This window comes from Micropterus dolomieu, linkage group LG20 (genome assembly GCF_021292245.1).
Source record: "Micropterus dolomieu isolate WLL.071019.BEF.003 ecotype Adirondacks linkage group LG20, ASM2129224v1, whole genome shotgun sequence".
Lineage (NCBI taxonomy): Eukaryota > Metazoa > Chordata > Actinopteri > Centrarchiformes > Centrarchidae > Micropterus > Micropterus dolomieu.
In genome coordinates, this window is record NC_060169.1 from 17576070 (window position 1) to 17592331 (window position 16262).

A 16262-nucleotide genomic window follows, 5' to 3' on the forward strand; every position below is an offset into this window, starting at 1 on the left:
AGTTTGTCTGTCTTAGTTTCAGTATTTTGTCTGAACCTTCGTACCAGTGTTAACTGCTCTCTCTTTGTCTCGACCTCAGGAAACCTGCACATGCACCACGCAGATTCCCTCCTGTGCCCCGGAATCATCTAAGCTCTGGGACCAGAACCGCAGACCCTCAGAACAACCACCTCACCCCAACCTCTCCCAGGACACCCCTTGTGCTCAATAAACCACTTCTGTGCATTTCTCTAGTCTGTGTTTGAGTTTCTTGCCCCCGGTCCTGACAAAGACTGTTGTACAATGATGAGGGTTTTTTTTTCATTGTTAGTGTTCAAACATTAGTTGGTCTTACAGTCAAAGATGTATTTTCCTCAGTGTTCTGACTGGCATCTTATTTGTGCAGCATGATTTCATTTCAGTCAAACAATGGTTGTAGACCTTTTCCATCTTGGTCTATGAACTGGTGACCTTCATGTGACAGTTTTGTTTGCTGACCACAAGGTGGGCTGGCAGGCAGGGCTATCAAGTGACTATTTCAAAATGTCTTATCACTTCTGCAAATCTGTTAAATTGTAAAACTTTCATGAAAAGACATATTGTCATGGTAGAATATTTACTTTTGATTTTCCCTACCAAATAAGTTTGGAACATTTTAGTTTATACTTACTATACAAATACTTACTTGCCTTGCTTAAAAAAAAAAAGATATCCACAATACAGCTGAAAATTCTGTAGCTGGCATGGATGAACATTATTGGCCATGCCATACACCCTCTATAAGCTTTTAATCCTAGGAAACAAATATGCATTTGTGTACCCTCTCTGGATGAATGGATTATAGATTATCACTGCCAACCAGAATATGATGCCAACAGAGATTATGGCTGCTGTATGTTGAATAAAGCAGATACCACTGTTTGGGAAATTTTGGCACCAAGAACTACTTTAAAGTAATATTGCCGTGCTGCAGTATTTGACACATAGAGGGTATTACAGATTTTAATTGTAAGGATTCTTTTTCATAATGGGCTGGTATTTTAAAGACAGTTGAGTTTTGAATTGCCATTTCCAGCCTTGCACCCTGTTTCTGTTTTCTATTCCTATTATTCCAGTCAACCCAACTGTGAACTGGCTCAAAATGTATTCCCATATTTCCCCATAATTGCAGCATTGTTGAAATAAGACTTTCATCGTTCTCATGGAAACCCCTGAGTACACATCAAGCTGTGCAATTACTCAAAAAATAAAACCCGCTAATGTCAGAGTGGTGAAAATATCACAGTGCACTCCCATTCCAGAAATCCAGCTGGGAAGTATTACATTTTGAATCTGACCATGTGCATATTCACAACCACAAGCTCTTTTAAGAAATGACACACAGACCGTTGGACCATTTTGGGTCGTGCCTTTGATGCTTTGTCTTCTTTTAGTGATGCCATACTGGAGGTATGTCCAATTCACTCTGCAGTGTACCATATTGTTAATACCAGCACTTGTCTTTTATCTGTTTACTGTGCCTCGCTCTTATCAAGCCTTTAATTACTTAATTATTCTTCATTGGGCTCAATTAAAACACAATGGACTCTGCTGCTGCAAAAGTCAACGATTTCTGCTCCTGCACAGCAGTATACAAAGCACGGGAGAGATAGGCTGTTGCAGTTGGCCTTCTATTATGCACTTGGAATAAATGAGATTCTGTTATTCTTTGGATGAAAGTCTGGCCTTTCTGATTATTATGCTAACAGCAAAATATAACATTGACTTTTATAAAATGTTCATGCTCCTAGAGTCGAGGGAGGAATAGATTCACATACATGGCAATCAACGCACCTTCCCCAAACAAAATTACTTTTTAGAAATAGAAATCGTTTTCTTTCTCTATTCATGCAAGTGATTTGTTGCGCAATGTCACCTTACTCAATAGTAGCACGCCAGGTTTACATCAGGTTTTTTTTCCTACTCTTCCCCGTGCCTCTATCTAAATCAGTCAATTTATTTCCAAATTGCATGTCGAGTGTAGGGGCAAGGGCTTATGGCAGTATATTAAATCAATGCACTCCCACAGTATATATTTTGAGAAGGTTTAATTTTTTTTCTCTTTTTGCTGATATTGATGGGATGCACCTGGATTTGAGTGTCATGAAGGACACACTGTCACAAATTTGAATCCTGTGTATTCATAGAAGAAAGACAGATGTGAAAAGGAGGTGGATTAATGGAGTTGGAGCATGCGTTACAATATAGGCCAGACCTTGACTGTCTTTTAGTTGTATGGTTGCCAGTGTACACACTTTAATTTATTAGTATCAGAAGGACAGACACTATCTCCAAGGGATGGAATTTAAATTTGTGTTGCTTTTATGAACTATCATGAACAAGCAGGGCTAAGACATTCAGAGTACTTTGCTGCTCAACAAATCTTTCTAATACTTTTCTCAGTTATCTTATAGGTGTCGTATTTGAAGCATATACAGTACACTGATCTGTAATTGTTGCTTTTTTAATATTGTGTCCAAATTTAAAGCATAAAGTTGTACCCATGTATGCATTTTTTTCAGTAATCTATACCTATGCATTAAATGCCTTCAGTGCTGTAACTGTCGATTATTTTCATTATTGATTAAAGGTTCAGTGTGTAAGTTTTAGTGGCATCTAGTGGTGAGAGTTGCAAATTGCAACCACCTGCTCACTCACTGCTCACCCTTCCCTTTGCAAGCGTGTACAAGCTATGGTGGCAGACACGCTATCCACTTGTCTACTATTACTACTACTACTTCTTCTTCCTTTTTCTTCGTATGTATTCAACAGAGTGACGAAACGCGCTCTGTAGAGCAGTTTGTCCCTGGGCTGTAAGTATGAAGATAGAAATGGACACAACTGTTCATTAAGGTCTTCATACACCACAGAAAATGTAGTTATGTATATTATATTTCATTTCTGTCAATACATTCTTCTAAATATTACACACTGAACCTTTAATCTCCTGATTATTTTCTCGATTAATAGATAAATTGTTTGGTCTATAAAATGTCAGTCAGAAATGGCCATCATAATTGATATAGCCCAAGGTGGCATCTTCAAATGTCTTGTTTTGTCGAACAATTAGTCCAAAATCCAAAGATATTCAGTTGACATAAGACAAAGAAAAGCAGCAAATCCTCACAAGTTAATGTTTTGTGTTTTTGCTTAAAGAAATACTGTTACGGCCCTTAGGCCGTGTGTGTCTGCCCAGGTTCACTCCCTCAGTGGAGGGAGGGTGGTATTCATTATTGTATTTTATGTTATTTTCTCATTCGTGGCATTTGTTTTCCTGTGAGCTGCCCTTCTAGTTTGCAGTTTGCTGACGTGTTGTCCCAACAGTATCCGGACTGGGCGCTTCCTCGTTTTTGGGAAGTTGTTTTTTTAGACCCTCCCTGAGGGTACCTTAGCACTTTTCTTTATTGTAAATAAAACGCCAAATGTACTGTAAAATCCGTCTCCTGGCTTCCTTCAACCTGGAATGATTTTATTATTGTCACTAACCTCCTCCTCCCCTGGATTTTCCACTGGAGGTTCGTAACAAATACATAAATGATTAATTGATTATCAAAATAGTTGCCTATAAATTTCTGTAATTATTCCTATTAATTTCCTAATAATTGTTTCAGCTTTATACATTAAATGAATGCCTTCAAGCAGAGACTGTCCTAAAGTGTGTATTGTTATCTCCATTTGAATGATTCATCGCGTCTCACTGTCACTCTGTCTGACGGCAGGCTTTTAGCTCCACCTTCGAGTGTGGCCATTCAGAACAGCTATAAACACTTTTCCTGAACCATCCCTTAGTTATGCTGCTATAGGCCTAGACTGCCGGGGGACTTCCCATGATGCACTGAGGTCCTCTCTCCTCTACTTTCTCTCCCTCTCTACGCAACCTCATCCCATTAATGCATGTTACTAACTGAACTACTCCCCTTTCCGGTAGTCTTGTGCTTTCTCGTCCCTCTCCTCTCTCCTCCTATCACTTCCTGGCAAACAGGTGTTTCTGGCTCTGGAGCTGTGGAGTCTGGATCTGTGGTTGCGAGTCATCTGCTGCCCCTGTGTTCCTGCTCGACACCCTCTGCTACAACTATTGTTACTAGTCCTACTATAAATATCTGTACCATTTTTCATTTAGTCTATAGCAACATTAACTTTACTGTCTGTACCTCTGTGTGTATATTGTGTAGGCTGCCTCCCTCCTCTCTCTCTCTCTCTCTCTCTCTCTCTCTCTTCCTCTCTGTCCCTCCCTCCCTCTTCCTCTCTCTCTCTCTCTCTCTCTATCTCTCTCCTTCACCCCCAACCAGTTGAGGCAGATGGCCGCCCACCCTGAGCCATGGTTCTGCTCGAGGTTTCTGCCTCTTAAAAGGAAGTTTTTCCTTGCCTCTGTCGCCTAGTGATTGCTCTTGGTGGGAATTGTTGGGCTTCTGTAAATAACATCACAGAGTACGGTCTAGACCTGCTCTTTTATGAAAAGCGCTGTGAGATAACTATTGTTGTGATTTGGCGCTATATAAATAAAATTGAATTGAATTGAACTTTCAGACTGGCGTACCCTGGCTTTTAGCACCTAAGTTATATACTCTCTGTTAACATCTCCATATCCTGTTTCCCGGTTGCATTTTTGTATATATGTGTACTGTATATATGTATTTATTTTAAAACATTTATTTACTTTAGTTATTTTTGTGCACTTCAGCATCTCTACTATGTTTTAAAGGTTTTCCAGGAACTACAGTGGTTGGATTTTTCTGCAGAAATTTACAAAGTTCATTGTGCTGCATGTGTGTGCTTTATTTTCAGTATTAAATAGCAGCATGTCTCCCCTGTGCGTTTCAGGCACCTTGAATGCCCTTAACCAGCACTAATAGGAGATAATGATTGGTGCTCAACAAAAAGAGAGATTCATTTTGAATTATTAACAAGTTAACTTTGTAGTGGAGGCACTTTATCCCCGAGGACAAACAGCCCAAATGTTTGCAAAATATAATTAAGCCGAGGCATCTTTAAATGTCATTGCTGCCTGTGCCATGTTTCAAATTGTTCTGCATCAACAGAATTTAACGAGATGGCTAAGGAATCCATTTCCTGCAAGCATGTGATAAGCCACACATACAGTGGAGCACTTTCATTGATTGCCAAAATAAAGCATTTTGTATGCAAATGGGGGAATGGAGTGGCTAAGCTGATTCAGCCTCATGGACACCAAATAATGGTCTTTACAATTAATACTTTTACATGCTATCCATTGAAAATTCCATCTTCCATTTAATGGCTCTAAAACATTTACACATGCCCAGAAAAGAGGGGAAAATGCACTGTGTTCCAATGGATTAATATGAAAGCCAACAAACAAATAAAGCCATGCATCCCTCCCTCCCTCCAGAGTATTGGTCCCTTTCCTGCCGTCTCATGCTCCTGCACATTTTGGATTAACAGATAATCTTTGAACATGAAGGAAGGTCTGCTAACCCCGAGGGGGTGGGATGTAGTGAGTGAAAGAGAGCACAGGATTGGAGGCAGTGCTGCATTGTTTGAACGTAATGTGCTTGTCTCGTTCTTGTTAACATGTGGCTCTTTTTGTGCTGCTGATACGGCCTTAAATACCCCTCCTTTACTCTTGCAGGTTGTGTTAGAGGAGGCCCACAGGTCTAAATAGATAAAGGGCACTAGGATAACATGGGCGTCAGCTACAAAAAAGAGAAAGTCCAGTGGAAGGTTTCAGGAGTATTTGTGGGGACCAACAAACTACTTGTAGTCAGTTAGTATATACATCCATGGAGCCTGCTGTTGACCTGTCTGGTCTCATCTGTTTAACAGTTGTATTATAAACAAACAAAAACAAGTCCAAGAACAGGAGGAAAGTACATTTGGATAGACATTTTCACTGGCTTGCCCAGTAGATGGTTAGACCAATTTGGGTCCTGTCCTGTACCTGCATCATCTTTTATTCAGGTTTGTGTAACCTGTAAGACACCTTCCGTTATTTACAGGGTCCAAAATTAGCACCCACCACTCGCCAAATGTGAGTAACAAGCTACACTGGCAAATAAAATAAATTGGGTCAGCTGCCATTGGCAGGTAGTTGAAATAGGCCTACTACAACAAATAAACTGATTGACCATGTTTTGTTTGTATCTACTCTGCAGACTGGTGGCAATAATTGTATCACAGTTCTTTGATTGACCTTTGCTGACCACCGTTGATACATTTACACTTACTTTATCTAGCTAGCTACCCGGCTCTACTACAGAAGAGAATTTCGCACGAACCGCCAAGAGAGTCTGCAAGTATCTGGCGGAACATTGCCGGAGTAGATCAAACTAAAAGGAAAATTTAAGATAATTTTGAAATGGTATGATTAAAGGAACATTTTGCGAGAAGTGGTGCTTCATAGATAAGGGGGTTGAGGAGAGAGCTTTTTATGGCAGTCTGACTGCCTCGGATACCTAATTTCATGGAGCGCCGGCCTGAGAGAGAGGTTTTATCTGACGTCGATAAAATTTAAGTCGTAGTCATAGTCGGTTGTGTGCATGCACACAACCATATATCAACTAATTCGAAATCTTTGAGCATTTTGAGTGTTTGGCATTGGGTACACACGTGTTTGCATAATATGTGTGTGTGTCTGAGATGATGTAATATCAATTAACATTTTAAGTAAAACTTGTTAACTTATTAAGGGAACTATAATAATGAACATCATTCATTCATTCATTATTATAGTTCCCTTTAAAAAGGTCAATGGATGGGTGATTAAAAGACATCGTATCTTAAATAGTTTTAGTATCTTAGTAGTTTTATGCCAGGTTGAAAAATACTGTGGTCAGTACATTTTTTCAGTTTACCAGCCATTGGCAGCTAGACCAAAAATGTACTTTTGGACCATGGTAGCATTTATTGTAGTTTTGTAGTAGTATGTTGTTGTGAAATGACAACTTAAATAACCAATCTTAATTTCCTTATACAATATGATATATTTATTAATGGAATAATGTGTATATAATATAATATGTTAAATGTAGTCCAATCACATCCCCTTCATGATTTTTTATATATTTCATGTTATGTTATGTCCGTGTCATCTGTGTCCTGTTAAAGGTTACATTTACAAGCTGGGAATTATTGTACAAACAAACAAGAAAGGAAAAACTAAGATTTGACATGAGAAAGATGCAGAAGACATACACTAATGAGGGTGAAGTGTAGTACAACACAGGCGAGTGGATACAGTATTGGAACCCTCTCCTAAACTGGCTTGCATCTAATTAGGCACAACAAACAACAACTCCCACATACATGCTGATGCAAACAGTTTTTTTTTTTATCTACTAGACACCTGTTTTGTTAACCGAATCATACAACCCCCTATGTGTATTAATGCTGTATATAATGGTTTGTTTGTAGATTTTTTAAAAAGCGCAGCAAGAATCTGTGAAAAGAAAAATAAATTCCGATCATTTTCTTTGGATTGGATGTGTCTTTAAATCACAAAGTCTAAGCTTTAGTGTGGTAACATGCTTTGAATGCACACATCATATGTTGACCGGTGTGGTCAGAACCCTTGAGCAAACTTCTGTTTAGGTTGTAATGAAATTTGTGGGGTTTTACCTGACAGGAAAACTAATAGTGAGAAGAGTACTTTTTTCCTATGTATGTATAATGTATGTATATGGTTTTGTGTTGTCTGCTGAAGTTCCTTGTTTAACTGTAAGACCTCATCCGCTATCTCCCTACATCCCTTTTGCACTTTTGCCCGCAGTGTGTCATTCTCAAAATATGAATCCGGTATCACTTTAGAGTCAAGGACAGCAGCAAAAACTGTTGACAGCAGTGTTTGAAGTAAATGAGAAAGCTGAGCCCTTCCAGAGCTACTGAAAGGCGACAAGAGAGCAAGATGGGCAAGGCGAACGATGGTTGATGGGACTGACCTTCTGATCAGGTGAGTGTGAGGAGGCCTGAGGACAGAATCCCCTCTCTGCTGCCCAGGCTGAAATTTTGTGCTTGAGAAGTGTTTAACTTTCTCAAATCCCAATTGCACTCAGTGGGGAGCGTCCTCTTTCCGTTTGCCCACAGGTTTAGTGACTGCCCTTACGCCTGGGCCTGAGGAGGGTGTGGGCATTTGGAAGTTGGGGGGGGGCAGGATCAATAGGATGGCAGCTTTTCTGTTTGACAGAGTGGCAGAGGTGAAGTTAAGCTAAGAGAGAGAGAATGGGGTGAGATAGTGAGGGCTATAGATATGAGTAGGAATGATCCATGACACCTGGGCTCTCAAGCTGCAACTTTTAAGCACATGATTTAGGATCACCTCTATTTGTGGGATAGCTGTAGCAGATTCAGCACATTCAATCCAAGCCATTGTGCTCGGTTAGCTCTCACAGCTGAAAGACATTGTCAGTTATTTGTTTAGAAAAGCATTCATTGTTAAATCCTCCTACCTACATTGTTTCAGCCACAAGAATTCAATTTTATTTTGTACCGTCTTTAGTTTCACTTAGTTTACAAAAAGATGTGGGAAAATCTCCTTTAAGTCATTCAGACCATCCCTGTATTTTTCTGCACCATTGAACTGATACAAAAATGTTGTTTTTTCAAGCGATAATCTATCATTTCTAATAATCTCCCTTTGCTGTGAGAATGGTGTCAATAAACTGACATGTTAAGAACAAGTGCAACAGCCTTTATCTCTGTAAAAATTCACAGCCTTTGCTTCAAACGGAGACGAAAACAAAGTCTATGCTTTCATGTTCTGCCTTATTTTTTTTAAAAGGGGGATAACCCTGGATGAGACTGAAAATGTTGCCTTTCAAAAGGTTGACATTTAACTATTGTAGATACAATGATGGATACAAGAGATGGCGCACGTTAATGGAAAATGACGATGTCACGGTTCATCATCCGAATTGAGGCACATTAATCCACAGTGTTATGGAACATGCTGATAAAAAATAAATATACTGAATATGAGTAACAAGTGGCATCAATTTCCCTTTTGACTGTCAGTGAATGAAGATTTCTTAGCAGATTGCATTATTTACTCTGCTCAGAAAATCTCAGAACTGTAAAATGCTTGCTATAATATTACTTGGTGTTCTTGGTTGCTGGGAGAGATCCTAACAAAGGCAATGTAAATGTCATTGGTTTAAAATGCCCCATAGTGACAATGTAGCTTTCATCACACCTACATTAATTAAACTTGGCTTTACCATAGACTTTGACACAGTCATTTCCTGCCCAATTGTGTATACAAGAGTGGTTCTGTCTTGGTCTGCTTACTGATGATAGGCTAATGCCATATGTTGGTGAAAATAACTTGAAGTCATATGAATATCTGAGAAGCTTATAGAGAGAGAGAGTACAGATGCAAGGACCTAGCAAGTTTTCAGATCCTCTGTGCCACCAGACAAGGTGTCTTAATGAAGCAAGGAGCATCAGATTGACTGGCTGTAAAATGCAATGATAAAATGAATGATGAAGGCTGCTTTCAAGGAGGAAATGCTTTTATGTATTCATCAAATGAAACATAAGAGCCATCGTGAAGACAGTATATTAGGAATTGCATATACTTATACTGTCATACGGTATGTGGACTTGAAATAGTATTCTTCATTATGGTCTGGATTTTTGAGGTTGATACCAATATCAGTAATATTTGAGAGTTTAATGTCTGATAACAATATATCAGCTTATATAAATAAAAGGATCCCTTAAATTTGTTTTTTTTTTTAAATAATTGGAATCAAAACACTGAGAGGGACATTTTACAACTGAAAAATAAACAGATTTATTAACACAGCAAATTATCATTTGTTTTTGCAAAGCACAAAAATGACTTACAGACTGGAAACCTTAAAGAGCAGAGATGCAAAAAGCCCTTTGCTCGGACAACCCTCCATCCCATGTACTTGTTGAATAAAACATCTTTCTCATGCACAAGGTAACAGCAATGCTTGTGTTTGCCGAGATGAAACTCCCTATCCTCCACTATGCCTGAGAGAGTTTAGTCTTGATGCATTTTACACCAGCCCAAAAACCTGCGTTGACAAGTTATCTGTGACCTGTGGTGAGAGCGGGAATGGCTGCGGTGAAAATCAATATTCGCCTCTCCTCTCGCCTTGAATACCAGCAGAGCAAACAAACAGGCCTAAACAATACGATATATACCACATATCAATTACACTAAATGCCTCAGTATCTATACTTCACTGTCCCAGGCACACACCGGTTACAAGGCACACACGCTGCTGTAAGACGATAATGGTGCTGCATTGTTCCTCACCATCTGGAGGGCTGATAAGGCCTGCCTGTGCATAGTTGATAATGAGAACAGGCAGAGGAAAAGTGAGTGTTAAACATTTCCTTGGCCCATGAAAAAGGTTCCATTAAGTCCACTGACCCCAATTGAATATTAATGAGCTAATTAACGGATTTATTGTTATGCGCAATTTCTGGAGGGGCATTTTTTTTCAAGTGCTATTATTTTTTCTAATTATTTTCTGTACTTTTTATAATTGAATCTTTGTAGCTGCCAGCATCCTGTTTGTGCCTTGGCAACAAGAAAAAAGCAGCTGGCATCTGTTTTCCCTTCTATTAGCCTGCTGTAACTACAAGAAAAACAAAATATTATTTTTCGATACCAGTGTTTTTGTCATCAAGACCACTTCCCATGCCTCCATCCATGCAACACAAGTCCCAAAATATTACTCTTCAAGTGTACCATCTTGCTTATCTGTTTTAGAAATATACAGGGCAAGTGACGTTCAGGTGTTGGATTACAAAAGTGCAATTATTTGGTTTACTGCAGGCTGCATTGCATGGAGGACTTGACAAAGGTTTAAATGGGCAGTGACAGCTGGGCTTGATAGATAGCATAATCAGCAGATGTAGAGGATGCACCGAAGCAGTCCTCAGTGGACAGCTGGAGAGTATAGGCAGCCACTGAGAGAGATGGTAACCTTGGGATGAATGACTACTGATACTTTGTTTAATGGATACAAAAGATATTGACTGCAGCTTCAGGAGCTACCTAAAGTACATTGTGCTTTTAATTGTGTGATTGAAAATGTGTAACCGTGTTGTATTATGTATAAATGCTAATCCTTATATCCAAGGTCAGTTTTATTTTGTTTTCTAAACTCAACCATTTTCAAACTCAACCATATAAAATAATCCTAATAATCCTCCCTTTGGGTGTGTACAGGAAATGATCAAATCGGGAGAGACCCCAGGACAGACCCAGGATGTGCTTGAGTCTCTCATCAATCCTGGAATCGTGGCCTTGGGATCCCCCAGGTAGAGCGGGGGCAAGCTGTAAAGAAAAAGGACATGTGAGATGTTGGTTCCTGCTACACTGATTGACATACTTTTGGGTCATGCATCTCCACACCAATGGTACTTCTGTGGCATCACTCTGAAGAACTATTTTTGGTTCCAGTTAGCACCTTTATTTTTCTGATTGTAGTTAAGCTTAAAACAGAAGACTGAAATTGACCAGTTTCAGTCTTCAAATGTCAATCACCCTACTAAGACCAGGAAATTAGAGCTATCCTACAGCTGAAAACACTGTCTCTGTTTTAGAGTGATGAATAAAAAGCAGCAGGGGCCATTCTGATAACCTCTTTGATAGCACTAATGTAATTATTACATTTTGCTGTCTGCATGTTTGCGTAATTCTGTTTATGCCTGAAATTCAATTCCAGCTTAATAAAACCATCAATTTCTTTTGGTTACTTCACCAATATAACTTAGAGTAATGAACTCATTTTGCTGTTGTATGGAAATTTTGTCTCATTACAATAATTTTGCCTGATCCACTCGGCAGCCAATATTAAGAGTAAGGCCCTACAGTCATAGACTGGGTTATTATGCTATACATCACAAAGTGCATTAGGCTCATAAAACCTGTCAACAATAAGGTTGGAAAGTTTGTGCCCATGGCCCAGCAGGTTAATATATTTCCTCCAAAGACTGACGAGAAGTTTCCAAGCTATATTGCTGCTATAGCTAGAAACCAATTTTCTACTAGTTGGGCAATCCAGATTCAATACCCATCTCCCCTTTACACAAATTACTTACCCTTAATTGACATAGGTGTGTTTAGCATCAAATTGGCTATGATTTCTGTGCAAAATGCAAAGCTGATCTATCTGTGAAGTTGAAATCTACAGTCAGACTGGGCAATTAGGTAAACCTTTTGAGGGAACACAGCCTCTTTGTAACTGGGTATTTCTTCATAAACATGCATAAAGTGAGTGAAATTAAATCAGTTGCAGACACAGCAATGTTTTGTCTTCAACCTCACTGAAAAAGACCTGCACTCGGATGCTATATAGTCGATTAAGGTGGCTTTTTTGAATCATTTTCCACACCAAACCTAATGTATGTTTTGGAACACTTTTACAATTGAATATTTCAAACTGCTATGTCATTCACCAACATTATGGAGACTCATTGTGAGATTTAAATAACTGCAAGAACATCTACAGCCACAGCTTTCCAATAGCAATTTATTTTCATTTTAACGACATCATTTTAGTGGTGAAAGCAACTGCTTATTGCAGTTTTTGGACATGCGTAGGGAATATGCATTCCATTTGCCTATAACTGACATCCCTTGATAGAAGCCACGATTGCCTGCGTGGCTGGCAAGTGAGTTGTACTCGCACTTACAAAGAACCAAAGTGGGGACAAAGATCAAACAACAGCGCATGGTAATTGTTTTGCAAACTGCATGTCAGCGTGAATGTGCACCGCAGAAAGAGTCTTCTTTGCACAGCGCTCTAAACCGTCAAATGCAGTTCTAAAATAGCTTGATGCTTCTTGAAGAGGGTAATCTTTTGTAACAATCAATTACAATACATTTCCCCCTCTGTCTAGGCACTAATAGCTCCTGTCTGTGCACATGGTGAGACATGTCTAGTAAATATACACTGTTTTCCTTTTAAATGTCTTATAATATGCATGGGGAACACAGAAACACACTATGATAGAGGGGTTGAGCATCAAAGCTGGAGAAGCAATTCAGCTGAGTTTCTCAGTCAAAGAAATGAAAATGGTGCAGTTTGTGGCTTTCCTCCCATTAGCCAGATTGAATTACTGTGTTTTACTTTTAAGGGCCATCTGTTCTGGTTTAAGTCATATTTCTAAATCTGTCGTGGGTATGTGTATGTGTGGAGAATGCTTCTTTGATGGGTGGGAACAGTTTTTTGCTGAAAATAAAATAAAGACTATTGTGACATCTCTGACTTGCATGGAAACGCCTGGCATCAATTTTATGGTAATATAGCTGTATTGACAACTACGGGTAGTCAACAGTTGATCCTTCTGAAGGACATTAATTACAGGTCACCGATCACATTTAATGGACATTGCAGTGGAACGCAAGACACAAAGGTTGTCCACTTTTTATTTCAGATTTAAAAAGATACAGATATTGTATAAAGATGGAGAGAAAGAGACTGCAGCGTGGTAAGAGATAAAGAGATGGAATTATGAGTGATGTGGTTCACTTGAAGGCCATAGTGTAAAAAGCCTTATATTGAATTGAAATACGATAAGATTAACAACTGCCAGACAATTTCAGAGTGAAGTAAGAGATCTGACATTGCTGTGTAGTCAATTAACTAATTCTCTTAATTCATAAGGATTTCTTCTTATGTTTAACCAAGCCTTTCAGCATTTTTTGCTAGACAACTGTCATCTTTGCAAGGTAGCACACAATTGACTGTTCGCTAAACCCCTTCCCGAAACATTGATTTTCCAGACATAGCTTAGCAACCATAACTAGGCAGAGCTGGCCTGTCAAGCTATGGATTTCTCGACATTTGAAGCGAGGAAATGTAGAATTCTAGTAAGGAAGGTACTAAGGTATAAGGTCTGTGATGTCAAGTTAAAGTGAAAGGAGTGGATTTAACAGTGCAAACGTTAGCATGTCCTGCTAACTAGCATACTACAGTAGTAAGCTAACCAAGCGTCACTTCCAACATTGCATATAATGTAGCATTTCTACAGATTACATTAAAAAAAAAACAATACCATTAGTGACGCTGTCCTGCTCTTTATTATTTTGGGGATGTTTACACTTGAACAGCCACAACCTAAACTGCATTTGTGCAATGTGAGAAGGGAAGGCTTGACAGACGTAACAACAGCAATGGGTGCATTGCCTAATGAATGCTTGATTATCAGTAAGTCTTATATTAGCAAAACAAACATAAAAACCCTACAGAGTCCTGGTTTTTACTTTGTTCTCTCAAATATCTCCAGATACAAAAACATTCAGCAATGCTGCTCTTTACACCAGATGCACTTTACTATATGTTGTGGATACATGCTAATTTTAAATTTAATTAGTGCTCCCAGGCATACATTTCTGTTGTCATATTCTTTCCTCTTTCTGAGATGAAATGCTGACACGATCCTGTACAATATAGGCCTTGAAGAGCCTCTAAAATGTCAGTGATCCACTGTGCCGTTGCAAAGATGGAGGTGCATGGCTTAAGGGGACAAACCATTTCCCTGCCAGCAGAAAGGCTCTCCAGAACAACGTCTTCGCAGCCCAGCAGGCCTTGCACTGTCACTGAGTCCCACGATTGAATTGAATGGTCCACAGATTACTCAATTATTTCTATATACCAGCCGTCCATGGCAGACTAAAGGCCTATTATTGGAGGGACTGAGACCATAGGAACTTATTACATGTGTGACCTTTTAAAGCCTTTCACCGTGATAGATCTCAGGTGAGAATTTACTGGAATCAATTTTTATCTGAAAGCTCTATGCTTGCTCACCAGCCCAGTCGGTGTGTGAAACATTCACTTTATAAAAAAAAAATAGAGGAAAAGAGAGAGACAGCCCCTTGACTACTGGAAATGGGCAACATTTTAAAGCACCCCAAAAGCCTTTGTGTCCTTTCCTCACAAATTAAAGAGACTTTGAAATAGAGGGCTGTAGGAAGTGCTGGAGTATTGTGCTTAATCAAGGTAGAAATACAAAGACAGAGCCAGTTCCCCAAAGGTTCACATCAAAAGGTGCATCCCACTTTGTGAGCTATTTAATCAGTTAAAACACAGATGGCAGGCTGCCGCAATTAATTAATCATATATGAGGCATCCTGTACCTGCTAGCGGAAAGTATGTCAGTGCTACAGAGATCTCATTTGGATTTCATTGTAACTATGTGCCACCAGAATAATTGCTGAATATGAATAGGACTAACTTTGGAAGTTATGCTGGACATAATGTACTGAATATGAACTACTGTTCTCCCTTTTGTAGATTTTACTACTGCTTCATCGTAGCAGGGTAAAGGTCAGTTATTATTATTGCCAGAAATTTTAGGAAGCCATCTCTGCTTTGACTTATGTAAGTGTAGCATGTAATACAAAATAGATGTCACTGACATGTTTAATGTTATGCCAGAGAAATGATGGACCAATCAGAGCTTTGTGGGTGGGATTTACATGTCGCTGCATTCATAAAAATTTCCTACAATTGTGGATAAGATGGATGCAGCTCTTCAAGAAATGATGACTCTCAGTGTAGATTTGCTATTTTGGCATTACAAAATTGTCATATTTCTTTGATCAATGTGAAAAATGTTAACTAAAACTACAGCATCCACTTAAAGGAGAACTCCGGGCAATTTTTAAGTTGATCTTGATCGTTATACCTTTGTGAGTACTGTCTATAGAAATAAAATGAACCGGATTGGTGCTTGCAACACGGAGTTGGTACAGCTAATGCCCAGAGCTCCCACTCAGCTAAAATGGCAGTTATGGGGGCATATACGTAAAGAGTGTCTTTGTGCCTCTTAACAGACACAAAATGCAATTAAAATGTCTGTCCGACATGAACAGGGCCCTACATGACAACAAGATGCATTTAGCAACTTAGCCATTGTTTAAATTCACATAAATAGTGTTTTAGACGGCTAGCTGTAGTCTCGCGCTGCAGTCCCGTGGGAACTCAGTTGTTGCCGGAAAAAGGTAAATAGCAGTGTGCAGGTGGGAGGAGCGTAGTGTGTGAAGAGTGAAGAAGAAATGGTTCACGTTTGTGCCATTCTGAATTGTGGCAACAGAATGTGAAAATACAAGAACTTAAATTTTCATCGTCTTCCTTTCCATGACCTCGAGATTCTGCAGTTGTGGCTAGCTGTACTTCAACTTGATGTGCAACCTCTCATACAAGTACTACGCGCTAAAGATTACCGCATTTTCAGCGAACACTTTGACAAGGATGACTACACAGACACAAAACAGCGCC

General features: G+C 39.2%; 1 long non-coding RNA gene across 1 annotated transcript; it reads left to right on the forward strand.

The window, feature by feature from the left end:
- Window positions 1-7855: 7855 nt before the first annotated feature.
- LOC123959232 lies at window positions 7856-11740 on the forward strand. Its single transcript, XR_006822257.1, has 2 exons — window positions 7856-7942; window positions 11201-11740. It is a non-coding gene; the product is annotated as an uncharacterized LOC123959232 (long non-coding RNA).
- The last annotated feature ends 4522 nt before the right edge of the window (window positions 11741-16262 follow it).